A 15,749-nucleotide genomic window follows, 5' to 3' on the forward strand; every position below is an offset into this window, starting at 1 on the left:
CTGTAACAAACAATCATAACCTTGCCAAGTTCCCTAGGACAGGCGCCGCTGTTAATGATATCCATTATCTCTCGAGGAATGGACAATTAAAAAAAGTACGCACAGTACAGGAATATTTTCTGCTTTTAAGTTCATCCATTAAAAGTCCCACTCCATAAGATACATTTACCATGGTCTTGCATATTCAAATATATTAATATATATGAGTGTATGTGCGTGTGTATGTGTGTGTGCTTTTGTTTGTTAAAAACATAGTACCAAAATTGTTACAGTCATTTTAATGAATGTATATATTTAATTGTATGTGTGCATGTACTGTGTTCATTTTATAGATTTTTGCACTAATCTATGAAGCAACCACTACAGATTCAGTGCCATCGCAAATGTATAATAAAAATAGTGTCCACTTTTAATGACATATTCCTGTGCACACGTCTGTAGGGTATTTTCACCCGCTTTAAAGTAGGGATAACTAAACTAGTGTACTGGGTGATTACGGTACAAATCGCCTCTATTTTAAGTTAGCAACACATATATATATATATATATACTGTATATATATTGAGTCATCACTGAAAAGAGCTTAGACTCCAGCCAGGGAGATCTCTGAGATCTCAGAGAGATGAAAGCTACCATTACATCAATATAAGATGTGGCACTTTAGTGCAAGTCCTGGGAATAGGATTTTGGTCCATGATTGCAATTTATACCTTTCCGACTGAGATCCATGATGAAGCTTTTTGAGACTTATGTTTAACTCACAGACTTGAGCACATAAATCCAATGGATGATTCAAACGTCGAAGAAAGAGACCACCTCCCTCCCCCCAAAAATAAAGACAATAAGTTGTTGTCTCATGGGACAGGGTAACCCAAAAGGATGAATGTCTACCTCATGGTTCAGGATAGATTTACTCCATAGAGAAATGACAAGGATAACTGATTTCATCTGAAATTATACAGCCAAGAAAAGAACGAGAAACTTCTAACACACACACAAAGGTTCAACACCTAAATCAATTTTGATTGACTAAATCCTGGTTACCACTAATGACTTACAGCTTAGGACACACACCTATCACACACAAAAACACATACAGTATAAATAGTGCTATGGCATCATTGTTACACTTTACAGGACAACAAACCAAGAAACCAGGATTTGACTATTTGTATGCAGATGAAAGCTAGATTGTAGATTCCACAAATAGTCATAATGAAAAAGATTGGGTAAAATTGGTAAAACAACGCTCCAAATTATTTGGTTACCATGGAAACATTAAATGTTTTTAAAATATAAAGCATTTTTTTTCTGTAAAAAGAAGACAAATAACAGGGATTTACATTTTGCCAATAAACATCCTATATCACTGTCATTTGTTTACTTTGGTTGTGAGGTGAATGTTTCACTTTACAGCAGCATTATTCCTTGCTGGTGGAGGAAGGGTGGAGCTGAACAGCGCTACTTACTGTTCAGACAGCCTCCTGAGTCCCAAATATATTCATATTCCATCACCCAGACAAGAAAACATGTCTGGGCCACACAATATGGCTGCCAGTACCAGCCCCACTCTGGAAGTCAATAGAAAGGAGATTTGTTTTGGTGATCTTGGCGACCATCTTTTTTAAATTTGCTGGCAAATGAAATTATTAATAAGCTGTATGTAGCGCAGTTCAATTCCACGTGTTATGCTAATTCCAGTAAAAAAAATAAAAAACGTATTTAAAAATGAGATTTTTTTAAAATCAATTTATTTGGAGAATTTCAAAAAGTAAATGACACTAGTATTCTTTCTTTGTCCCACTCTATACATGGACTAGATGTTCTGTATTACTCACAGTGAAAGAAGACTTATGCCTCTGGAATTTATTCATTTTGCCTTGGTTGTGTATAGATATTTTCATTGTGTGATCTGCTATTTTTTTATTGATGTACAAAAATTTGGGCAACAAAGATGACAAGAATTTCCATACAGCCGCGGCCCCTTTTATTCTCCAACACCTCCGAATTTTTTCGGGGATTTTTTCCGAATAACCACGCACTTCACCGCACTTCACCACGTTCATGCCGCATTCATACCGCATTCATGTTGCATTCATGCCGTGTCACCCGCGGTTGATGTGTTTATTGATGTGTTTATTGATAATGGTTTGGATTTAATTGGTTGCAATTCTTCACGTATCCGCCAGGTGGCAGAAATTCATGAATTGTAATGCCCATCGCTTCAGTAATGTTTCGACTTGCAGTTGTTTAAAAAAATACCACAGTGGTCCATTGTAAATTGGCCTTGGTACTGAAGAAGTTACAATAATGTATCAATTTAGGCTTTTCATATTAAAAAATACATGCACAGTGTCTGGTGTTTTATTGTCCTGAGAGTCCCGACATGAGTGCACCACCGCAGTCCGTGTTCCAAAAACCCGACAGAACGTACACTTATTTAATATGGGCCGCGATTAATGCAACAGATGATAAGATGGCAACAGTTGGTCAAATGTATCAGTATTTTATCGAAAACTATGACTTTTACAATTTTTTACCAGATGCTCATGTGTGGAAGCGTGCAATAAGAAAAAAGTTAAGTATCGATCCATGTTTTTTTCGTGTTGATCCCGGTGTTATTGGAGGGTATTGGTGTTTATCACCAGATTTTTCCCGTATCTTTGATCATGGAGACTTCAAAAGGCGAAAGGTCATGTTAAAACCAACTAAGAAACGTCAGTCGCTGGCAAGCAATGCGCCAGCGACTGCGCCAGCGCAGGCATCCAATAACGGTTCGACCGTCAGTGAAAACCTGGTGACCGGCAACCCTTGCTGTCTGTCCCCGCCCGGATACCTGCAGCCTGAGCCGGATTTCGCGTACAGATTCCAGCAAGCGTTTCCAGCCTCATCCGCTGGCACCTGTCAACTACGTGTATAATCAAGAATACGGGACGGGCAGTGGCTCGGCGCCAGCTGATTGGCAAAGTCTATGGTGAGTAATGTTGCCATATTTTATTCTGTTTTTGAAATATCAATATCAATGCACAGTCAAGCGATTCTCCTGTAAGCAATATCATTGGCTGAGCAGCTTCAACAGTAGATACTGCACAATTGGTGGAAAGCTAGGCACATGCGCATTGGAACCTTCTTGAAACGCATATGCGTGCCATCACATCGACAGTAGGCGCATGCGCATGTGAACAGGAGACGCCTCCCGAGAAAATTATTGGTGGGACTGACTGGGAACTTCTTTAGGGGACTGACTGACCATTACAGTAAAACTTGTACTTTTGTTTTTCCTCAGAAAAGAAAACTTTGTCATCTCATGCGGAAAACGGCACATGGAGGGATTTCGATGGATAATATCGCTTTGTGTAACAATTCCTGCACATTGCTGAATCGGATTTAAAAAACCACGTACTGGAGTCTACAGTTTAGTGGCCGTTGTTATTGATTAGGATAGAATACTGTACCTGAGAGCTTCATAGAAAACCTGAAACAGTGTGCTGTTGTTTTCAGACCGTATACAATACTTTTTTATATACTGCTTCAACCTAACAAATGCCCGTAATTTTCCCGTAATTGGCCGCGCGCCAGCCGCGAGCGCATCTTCCCCTCCCCTTCTTTTATTGGTGGAGTAAGTACAAAAACATTTATTTACAAATACAATTTAAAAACATTTAAAGTGTACAGCAATTCAAAACATTAACAGGTGTATGGAAGTAAAAGGAAGTGTGAGGGAATTCTGGGTAGCAGGAATAATCTTGGGACAGACTATCTGGAAACAAACAAGAGGGGAGGGCAGAATAGCCCATTCTGAGAAGAATCTCAGAGGTTGCTGTAGCAACTCACTGGTAACCTGCTCACAGGCAGAAAGGGCAACATATTGATACATCACACAGGCACGGTGTGTGTATGTGGAACAAATGCAAGCAGCTGAACTTAAGGAGCTGACTGTTACGCCGATGCTCACCACAAACCGGGACCGGACCGCGGGGCTGAGGTGGGGTTATATAATCACTGACCTTAGTCCACACAGACTGATCCGGAGTGCGCAGTTCATAGTCGTACATCGCAGGGTCAGGATTGGAGAAGGCAGCATCGTCGTTAATGAAGCAGGAGTTCGGCAACAGGAAGTCAGGAGTTCCCCGCTTCAGCTTAGGAGCGTGAGCGCGGGGGTGGCTTCTGCGCGAGGAGCGGCCTCGGCCAATGATGCCGATCTCAGCAGGAGGAGACAGCAGGCTGGCCGAAGTTCACCGCAGGGCAGCGTCGGGAAGAACCAACGCTTCAGCGCAGAAGTCCAAGGCAGGCCTCTGCAAGAGGATAGCAGCAGGTCGCAGGAAAGGAAGGGTAGCCACTGATAGGAGGGAATGCAGCAGGTACCAGTGCTGGCAACAACGCTTCAGCACAGACGTTCAGGACAGGCCACTGCAGGGGGATAGCAGCAGGCCGAAGGAACAGAAAGGGTAGCCACTGCTAGGAGGGAATGCAGCAGGTACCAGTGCTGGCAACAACGCTTCAGCACAGACGTCCAGGGCAGGCCACTGCAAGGAGATAGCAGCAGGCTGCAGGAAAGGAAGGGTAGCCACTGCTAGGAGGGAATGCAGCAGGTACCAGTGCTGGCAACAACGCTTCAGCACGGACGTCCAGGAACAGGCCTCTGGATACTCAACTCAGGAACTTGGAAGGTAAGAACACTTGGAGTGAGGCCTGGGGCAGTTTGTGGCAGAGACAGTAACGTCCAGGTAGGAAATTATGCTCGGCGCTGGTTCAGTGCCAACGCCTAGAATATAAAGGGCGGAGATCCAATCACAGGAGGAGGGTGTGTGAGCATTCCTCCAATGATGTAGCACAGGACAGAAGCTGCAATGAAAGGCAGCACATGTGCCTTTGATCGCCAGGGGAAGCTTGCAACTGCATGATTCTGCAAGGCTATAGTCAAAGCCAGTAGTGGATTCCTTACAGTACCCCCCCCCCTTCAGGTGAGACCTCCGGACGAACAGGAACCATCACAGATTTGGGGGACATGGAATTGTTCCTAAACCTCCTTAGGCGAGAGGTGGCTTTGAAAGCCCATAGTTTGTTGGGATTCCTTACAGTACCCCCACCACTGGGTGAGAAGCCTGGGTGGACAGGACCATTCATAGGTCTGGGAGACATTGAGTTGTTCCTGAAGTGTCTCCGGCGAGAATTAGGTCCACAATCCAGGTGTACATTGGCGAGTGCCATAAAAGACAGCGGTGGCACTGCAGTTCTTGGTACATGGACAATGGGACCTGAGGGCTCCGGAATGGGAACATCAGAAGGACAGTAGCCAGGTGTCCGGTGCATAGTAATAGTCCAAGAGTACGGGACACAGGACACAGATTGTCGGACAAAATTGGCAGAGGGATCTTCAGAGAAGGCAATGTCTTTAATGAAATCAGCACGGAGGAAGTTGAGAACGTCTTTAGCTTCCAAGGAATTCCGGGTGATGGTTAGCGAGGGAATGGGGCGGGAGGGTTCACTACACACTATAGCAGCGGTACTTTTGATACAAAACAGGGTTGCTATCCTAGGCAATTTGCAAGAGTCTGTAGCAGTGTGTATGCAACCCTTGGTCATGGTACTGGCAGTTGAAGAAGGATCCGCTTCCTTTGGTTTGTGATCTTTAGAGAGAATCAACTCCGAAATTGTGGGCTTGGTGAAGGACATAATAAGCATGTCTATACCCATAATGGACCCATAGAGAATAGGGACGGACGCTTCAGGTAAAGCGACGAGGTCCAGTAAGAGTATCTTCGTCTTAGAGAAAGGCCAAATGCCATCCAGAAAGGGCACTTTGAACACCGCACAGAGACCTGCGTGTAAGGAGTCTGTTAGAAAGGTGAGAAAACAGATCTTATCCAAAAAAAAAGGCAGGCGGTTAAACGGTGCATCAGCCTTAGGGAAAAAAGTCTTGGGGTTAAAGCTGGGTACCTCCAACACAGAGAAAGAAGACAGAGAACTAGAGCTTGGCTTCGGAGTGGAGGTCCCAGGTACCCAGGTTTCACATGATACTGTGGGAGAAGCAATGCAAATTGTTACTGTTTTAAACATAGGGTTTTTAACATCGGTAGCTCCAGGCACCTTCTTGAGAGGTAACCCTAGTTTTGGGACAGGACAGTCAATAGCAAGTACCCCAAGTATTGTGGAAGACACAGAGAAATATACGTCCATCTTAAAGACGGAATCTTTTGAAAAAAGGGAAAGTTCCAAATGCGATAACCCTGAGTTTGTGGTAGTAGACATACAGTCAGTAGTGGATACCCCGAATACTGTGGGTGAATCAGCGTGAAACAGTATTATTACAGGAGTGGGCATCCCAGACTTAAAGTCATTTTTAATGATCCCGGAGGCTGTGGCATGATCCGTGAGAGAAACTGGGGTAGACTTTCCAATAGAAACAAGGGACATTTTGCTTGTAATGAAATCAGAGAACATTGCGCTTGTTTCAGAATTGGTACCCAGAGAATCCCAAGTGAGGTCATCAGACTCCATGGGAAACTTAGTGACAGGGTTTTTGGAACCAATTAAAGGAATTGCTTCCACAACAGAAGATTTTGCAGCGGCAGAGCTTAACTCAGCGGCTGCTTGAGAACCTTTAACTACAGTGAGAAGGGACTGCAGGTTTACAAAATCAGGGATAAAGGGAGTTTTACATTTGAAAACTTGATCCTTCAAAAAGGGGCACCCTGACTGTAATTGTACTAAGGGAGCAACAACAGATATGCTGATCTCAGAAGGGGTCACTTGGAAAGGGACATAATATGTACTGTTCACTTTAAACCCTAGGATTTGAGAAAAGGAGACCACAAACAGTGCAAGTGTGGCAACCACGACTGTGCTGGTCTCTGAAGTGGGTATTTGGGAAAGAGTGTCTGGGACATCAGAAACGACAACAGATTCCACGAAAAGGGGTCTATGCTCGGAAGCAGGGGTTTCAGCTCTCTGAGTGACAGACGGGGTCAGCGAAATACCTAGGAGTAGGGATTCTGCGAACAGGTTTAGAGAAACAAACGGCTCCAGAATACTCTTAACTGGAGCCAGTATTATTGCCGAAAGTTCAGGGGGCGTAGCCCCGAGAATTTTAGCTGAGTCAGGGGATATAAGGGGTTCATCCTCTGAGGCAAAGGAGGTATCCCTGACTGACGGACTACAGGGATTTACCAAGGGAGATTCATAGGGCTGACCTGTAGGGGTTAACATAGGAAAAACTTCAAGGGTTAAATTACTTTGTACCTGAGAATCAGAGAAATAGAAGCTAGTCTCCAAGAGTGGGGTCATAGGGGGTTCTGCCTCTTGCCCTAGTGACCTAACATTAGACTGTGGAATACTAGGGTTAGCAGTAGGGACCTCACAGAGCAGACTAGCAGGGGTTAAAACAGAAAAAACCTCGGGAACAGAGCTTAGAATTTCAGGGTTAGAAAAAGAGGGAAAACAGGATTCATTCTCAGGTGCTAGGGAAGACACACTGACCTGGGGAATGCAGGTATTTACAGTGGGGGACTCATAGGCCTGACTAGCAGGGGTTAAGACCGGAATAACCTCAGGGACAGAATTTAGGGAGGTTAACTCAGGATTAGGGAGCGTGGCAGCTTCTTCCTTAGTGGGCAGCGACAGAGAGATGGTTTGGCCATTCTTAGGAGAGGGAGGTACCCCCACAGGTTTAGCAACAGGACTGGCAGCATAGGAGATCTGCCAAGCAGCAGCGTAGCTGGCAAGGAGGGGGTCCTGTTCTTTTATACAAATGTCAAGTGTTAAGGAAAGTACATGGAGTATATCCTGATATTGATCCAGTATGAGGAGGGCGCCCTGTTGTACTAGATGAATGTCCAGTGATGAGGCCAGGGCATAGAGTGCCTCTTGGGCGTCGAGCAGTTCCAAAGGGTACACGTTATCACAGGTTAAAGGGGAATCAGGGGAGCGTATACAATCAGCTAGAGACCGTTTTAAGTCCCGGATGCAGCAAGCCTTAAGAAAGAGATCACAACGGCATTGTCTTTGCAAAGGGGTTAAACCTTCATACGTATACAGGTCTTCAATCAAGGCTATTATTTCACACAGATACTGGCCTTCACAGTGGGACTGGTACGCAGGCCGGGACATAACTTCAGTTGAAAAATTGCCTACCCCCGCCACGGCGCGGTCCGGTTTTTGTTGGCCGAGCATACTGTTACGCCGATGCTCGCCACAAACCGGGACCGGACCGTGGGGCTGAGGTGGGGTTATATAATCACCGACCTTAGTCCACGCAGACTGATCCGGAGTGCGCAGTTCATAGTCGTACATCGCAGGGTCAGGATTGGAGAAGGCAGCATCGTCGTTAATGAAGCAGGAGTTCGGCAACAGGAAGTCAGGAGTTCCCCGCTTCAGCTTAGGAGCGTGACCGCGGGGGTGGCTTCTGCGCGAGGAGCGGCCTCGGCCCATGACGCCGATCTCAGCAGGAGGAGACAGCAGGCTGGCCGAAGTTCACCGCAGGGCAGCGTCGGGAAGAACCAACGCTTCAGCGCAGAAGTCCAAGGCAGGCCTCTGCAAGAGGATAGCAGCAGGTCGCAGGAAAGGAAGGGTAGCCACTGATAGGAGGGAATGCAGCAGGTACCAGTGCTGGCAACAACGCTTCAGCACAGACGTCCAGGGCAGGCCACTGCAAGGAGATAGCAGCAGGCCGCAGGAAAGGAAGGGTAGCCACTGCTAGGAGGGAATGCAGCAGGTACCAGTGCTGGCAACAACGCTTCAGCACGGACGTCCAGGAACAGGCCTCTGGATACTCAGGAACTTGGAAGGTAAGAACACTTGTAGTGAGGCCTGGGGCGGTTTGTGGCAGAGACAGTAACGTCCAGGTAGGAAATTATGCTCGGCGCTGGTTCAGTGCCAACGCCTAGAATATCCAATCACAGGAGGATGGTGTGTGAGGGTGTGTGAGCATTCCTCCAATGATGTAGCACAGGACAGAAGCTGCAATAAAAGGCAGCACATGTGCCTTTGATTGCCAGGGGAAGCTTGCAACTGCATGATTCTGCAAGGCTATAGTCAAAGCCAGTAGTGGATTCCTTACACTGACAAGCAGAAGGGGGGTCAGGCAGAAATTTGATTCTTGTTCCATGATAGGCAGGCTTGTGGAGAAAATAAAAATAAAAAATGACGAGAAAAATATATATTTATTTTGGTCACTCACTCTTGAACTTCGCAAGCAACCAGTGGTGACGTTATAGATGCATGCGCGGTAATCATCAGCTATGTAGCTCCCTTCCCAAAGAGGATTACACGTAGGCACAGAGAGGTGATGCTCGGCTAGGGACGATTAAAAGTACAATGACAAGCTTTAGAAACGGAATGATTCTGGAGAGGTGTCGATAAGAGGTTGTAATCCTTGAGTGAGCCCTGTGTGTGTCTGCGGGGGGGGGGGGGGAGGGGGCTAAAGCTACATGAAGGATTAGCTGTATTGTAGTTCAAAGACATGACATATTTTCAACAGGCAGGTCATCATAATAATTTGATCCCCACACCCCCAAATATATAAAAACCACACAAATCAACCATGTGCAGTCAAACGCACAGTGTCACAGTCAAAAGCTACAGCACAGATTGAATATCGTAATATCAAGATGGTTTAGACAGGCTTGTGGAGAAAATAAAAATAAAAAATGACGAGAAAAAAAAATATATTTTTTGGTCACTCACTCATGAACTTCGCAAGCAAGCAGTGGTGAAGTTATAGATGCATGCGCCGTAATCATCAGCTATGTAGCTCCCTTCCCAAAGAGGATTACACGCAGGCGCAGAGAGGTGATGCTCGGCTAGGGACGATTAAAAGCAGAATGACAAGCTTTAGAAACGGAATGGTTCTGGAGAGGTGTCGATAAGAGGCTGTAATCCTTGAGCGAGCCCTGTGTGTGTCTGCGGGGGGGGGGGGGGGGAGGGGGCTAAAGCTGCATGAAGGATTAGCTGTATTGTAGTTCAAAGACATGACATATTTTCAACAGGCAGGTCATCATAATAATTTGATCCCCACACCCCCAAATACATAAAAACCACACAAATAAACCATGTGCAGTCAAACGCACAGTGTCGCAGTCAAAAGCTACAGCACAGATTGAATATAGTAATATCAAGATGGTTTAGACAGGCTTGTGGAGAAAATAAAAAATGACGAGAAAAAAAAAAATATATATTTTTTGGTCACTCACTCATGAACTTCGCAAGCAAGCAGTGGTGAACTTATAGACGCATGCGCAGTAATCATCAGCTAGCAAGCAGGAATGTGATTGAAACCAGAAAGACACACATTCAATGGAATGGTGTGGGAGAGGTGTACTGTACTGTAGATAAGATAAGAAGTTGAAATACAGCAGTGCAGTAAATTAGCCTTTTGTGTGTGTGGGGGCGAGCGAGGGGAGAGCGCTCTATATGCCAAAATTTAGATACTGTTACAGTACACGCCTATGCGTTTCAACAATGTTCAAATGAGACTTACAGCACTGCACATGTATGTATAAATATGCAAATTTACAATTACTGCGTGCGCACACGCAGACTGTGTACTGACGTACTGTAGGTTGAACTGCTAAAGTATTAGACTTTGAAGACAACAGCTCGCGAACGCCCTCCTGAGTTTTTAGATGGTATTGCAGTATTGCAGACAGCGCTAATAAAATGCTAATATTACGAGCGCTAAAATACCGAAACATATTCCGGGAAAAAAAAATACTGCCTGCCCGCGGTTATCAGAGTTACGCCGATACGGCCGCATTAGGATAAAGGCGGCCGCAGCTGTACGTAAAAATAAAATGTGTCAAATGACTAAACGTCCTCATCCAAACGAATCAACCACACTAGCATAACTGCATGCACTGTATATACAGCAGCTGTGCTTGATTTTTAAGATGGTCCATGGATTATGGGTAAGAAAACATGCACAGATTATATAAACACACAAAGTGTCCAAACAGTGTTGAAAAATGATTTATGCGTAACTATATATTTCTACAATTACGAATGGCATAGCAGTTGCCAAAGTATAATACCTGTGGATCAAATCAATGACAACAATAAACTGTAAATGTGCACTTATAATGTAAGTTACCGAAGCACATATTAACGTGAATAATAGGATAGGAACCCTGGACATCCGTGCCATCCGCAATAATTAACCCTGCTTTGATATTTCCCTTTCAGTAAAACCCAGCAACTGAAAAACATACGTATGATTGGATTTATATTTTATCCGTACGATTCCCATCTGCACTTCAATAATTCTAACAACAAATATTAGTAACAGGCTCCCACCTCCTTTTATGTGATATGCAGTAAGGAGTAACATTTTCCCAGAAAGAACTGACCTGTATTTCTGGGATTGGTTTCAACTCCCCCTGTATGTTTTGATAAATAAATGTACTATATAGCCAAGTCAATTACTTTGCTGAGAGATTGGTTTAAGGAGATATTTTCAGAATCTATCTGGAATTGAATATCACATATTCATAATTAGACTATATATGTAATCAGCAACACAACCAGATATATGGGATAGACCCTTCACATTCTATTCCCACTTACAATTGTTTCTGCATCTGCGTTTCTGTGGAAAACCTGCCATCACTAACTCATACTTAGTGACTTTTTTTTCCATACTCTGTTCTTTTTTTTTCTCTAAGCACATTTATTTTCATATGGTTTAATAGTGTTTTTATTGCTAGTTTTTAATAATAGATCTACAGGAAACTATCAGCTGTGAATTTACGTACACTGAATTAACACCATGTAGCCTCTTCAGTTACATTATATTCCAAGGTTTAGCCAATACATTGAACTACTACTTTAACTTTCATTACATGTTCAATGTTTTCTTGGTGCAAAAATAGTACAATAACAGTACATAATAAAACATAATAGAACATAATAGTATAAACATGCATCAAAGAAACAAAATACACTTGAAAGCAGTTTTGTACACATTTGCTTTAGCAATTGTGCTGTCCTTTCTATGCAAAATATATGAAACATGCTGAATTGTATTTGCATAAAAAAACAGTAAGAATTAAAAAAAAATAGATTCATTAAATTAATTTTCTTTTAACTAGAGGAGGACTGGCTCAGTGAGTAAAGACTGTCTGGAACTGAGTAAAGACACTGACTGGCACTGAGTTTGAAGCAGGGCAATCTGGTTCAATTCCCGGTGTCGGCTCCTTGTGACCTTGGGCAAGTCACTTTATCTCCCTGTGCCTCAGGCACCAAAAACATAGATTGTAAGCTCCACGGGGCAGGGACCTGTGCCTGCAAAATGTCTCTGTAAAGCGCTACGTAAAACTAGCAGCCCTATACAAGAACATGCTATTATTAACAATTTAATTGCGGATTGGCCATGAATAAAAATCATGTTTTTGCTTAAATAATTTAATGTGGCCAATAGGCTAGGCAATTATTTAAGAACATAGCTTCTCTACAAGTCCCTAGCAAACATCACATAGTATCGCACCCTTTTCTGGGTGTGGGTGTATCCTTTGACAAAACACCCACTTTGGCGCGAAACGCGTTTGGACAGGACAATTTGTTTGTTCAGGTGGGCCTCTGGCTCAATACTTTCTACGCATTCTGCAGCAAGATACATTTAATAGAGATTTTTACTTTTCAGATCAACTTTGCTGCTTTGCTGACTGTGGACACATCTTGAACTATTCAATGCCACTCAATGTTTCCGGTTTACTACTGTATTTCATCTGCACATTTAGGGCCTTATGCAGAGAGCATAGAATTTTAAAATTGGCGAATTTCATAAAAAGTAGCTTTTTTGGAGAGTTTTATTCTCCATATGCAGAAAAGTGCGAATTCTGCTATGTTTAACATGGATGCGTGTGGCGAGTTTAATTTGGCGAGATGCGCGCTTCAGAAACGTGTAAAAACAAATTCGCGCCTTTTTTTCCCCTTTACTATAGGCGGCGAGCGCCATCTTGCCATCTTTTCCTGGCGCGGCAAAAATGCGAGAATCGCGGCATTTTTTTGCGCGAACAGCCGCTTTATGCCGTTCGCACCTCTCTGCATTCGGAGAGTTTTAAAAATGGCGAGATGGAGGTTCTCGCCAGCCGCGAGGCGAGTTTTAGCAATTGAAAAAACAAAATGGCGCGTTTTTCGGAACTCGCCATTTTCTGCCGGTTTCTGCGCGAAATTGTACAAAAAATGGCGAATTTCGAAATAACGATGCTCTCTGCATAAGGCCCTAAATCCTTAATGCAGCTCATCTTCATTACACTATGCAGAGGCTGCTTTAGAAGAGTAAAGGCTGTCAAAGCATCAGGCTAGTGAGCCGATTCTCTATAGGTTCCTAGTTGAATCTGTCTTAACATGGGTTATCAGGTTTGTTGGCCAATTACACATATGTATTGCTTAAAAATCTGAATACTCAAAACAGATCAAATAAATCTATCTGGCTTAGAGCCCATCATGATATTTAGTGTAATAGATAGTCAGAAATGACTTTGTAATGATATCAGAGAACATATTTAGGTTTGTGAATGTAGACCTCTAACGCTCCATGATAGACCAGGTTCATTTTTACCATGGGCAACTTCTGAAAAGAGTTAGGAATTTCAAAAATAACTGGGGAGACCAAGCATGTTATGTGTTAAAAAAAAAATACATTTACCTTATGCATATGTAAAATGGATGATACTGTATATATGTGCATGTAAAAATGTACTGATGTATGTACAGATTTATCTCATCATGGGATATAAACTTCATGCTTAAGTGAAATGCTTCTTAAGAGCACGGTGAGGCATATGCCATGAATTTCTGTGAACTCAGCTGAGACACAGCTGGTCTGGTGCCATGTTGGCTTGTGCAGTATTCCAGCTGGGTTCATGAGTGCAGAAGAGCCCCAAGCCTGAGGATGGTAAAAGTTTAGCATACTGCCAAGGAGACATACTGTACTGTATTACATCTTAGTGATACAATCACACAGTTGTTGCCGCTTTGTATCCTGGTAGATAATATATTAGCATTTGTTCAACACGGACATTTTCAGTCACCATCTGAGATATATTGTTCTGTAGCAGTTACTCTTAGAATTAAAAATGCCAATGAGTGACAGTGGAAAGTATCATAAACGCAAAGAGTAGGACTATTTGCAAATTGTAATCCCTTATATTAGACCATCATCTGAAGGGGTTTATCAAAACCCCATGATTCTTAGATGGGGTTCTTTGTTATTTTCTAAAGAGACTTAATGGGGGTCATTTATCAAAGTTTACTGGCTGCAAAACTGGTGCAGAAATACTGCGCTAGGTTTGTCAAGGCAAAAAATCCTATTGATTTTAATAGGAATATTTTCCGAAGTATATTGGGTGCAGATTTTTGGCACAGTTTTGCAGCTGGGGGACTTTGAAAAATGAACCCTTTATATGTACACATGTACCCTTCTTGTCTTTCTTACCTAAATATAGTGCTGTTTTCTGCATTCGTTGTGCCTGCCTTACAGCGGGGTCTTGTTAATTAACCTTCAGTGTTTTCTGCATGAACATTCAAGAAGGCAAAAGGTCTTGCGATGATAATCTAAACACATGTAATGCTTCTCTCAATAACCAACTACCCATTTACTATCACATACTAAACATGCTAGCTATACTATCAATTTCGGATTATAAAATGCTTCAGCGTAATATGAAAGTGCTTTTTAAACTACAGCACAATATACTATGAAACTAATTGCCATTCCTATTAAGGCTTCAATACTGTAGGTTGGGGAAAGCTGTGTAGAAACCGTGTGACAATGATGCTCACATATCAATTCATATGGCAGATTTGCTGTATTTATTTATATTCATTGACGCTCCATGAGCTTTGTATCCATGAAGGCAAATATCATAAGCTACAGTACTCTACACGGCGTGTTCTTCAATGGCCTATTTTAGTTGTGTGACAAGGGACAAACAAAAGTGTCATTTAGCAACAGAGTCTCATAAATAAAATGTACAGATTAAATTGACATTTGCAAGGGCCTCCAGAAGGTCTAGATGGAAATCTGAGAAAAGCAGTGTCTGGCTTTTAACTTTGTAGGTAACTACAAAAGTTAACACGCAGAAGAAGTTTTCAAAGCAAAGTCAGAATATCCACTCCTAATAACTACCATGCTTTTAAAATAAGCGCACTGCTGCTGATGAATGTTTATCTGTTGTGTTTAATGATTGCGTTGTCTGCTAAGGCTACAAGTACAATAAAGTGTGTTACAGGAATTATGCAGTCTTCATCGCTAAAAGTAATTTATGCATTTAATTTTGTTGCCACTAACGTTGTCTTATCAATATGCTATTATTATGTTGTTATTATGACATATTTATCTTAATGCAGAAATCTGAGAGAGACGGCTTTTAGCAAGTGTACAGCTGCATTTCAGAAAAAAAAGCGGTGTGCACGACATTATTAGCAAATCAATGTTTTCAGTGAGAAATATTGTGGGCTGTTGTTTAGCAATGGTAAAAAACAAACAAAACACTAGTTATACTAAAGAAAATATCCTACTAAAAACAGATTATTTTTTAAGTGTCTTATAAGCTATTTTTTCTTTTTAAAGTATAGCAAAACTTTGATAAATCCCCTCCACCAAACTAAAGATTTGCATTATTTAAATGGACAGTTCCAATAGCAAACACAGCTATCGATCCATGTAATTGGCAAATGTAATCATCCAAATGTTGACTTTTTCTCCTTTACATCAGGCACTTTGAAATGGGCATTGTCATGTTTCTTCCAGT

This window comes from Ascaphus truei, chromosome 1 (genome assembly GCF_040206685.1).
Source record: "Ascaphus truei isolate aAscTru1 chromosome 1, aAscTru1.hap1, whole genome shotgun sequence".
In the NCBI taxonomy this organism is placed as follows: domain Eukaryota; kingdom Metazoa; phylum Chordata; class Amphibia; order Anura; family Ascaphidae; genus Ascaphus; species Ascaphus truei.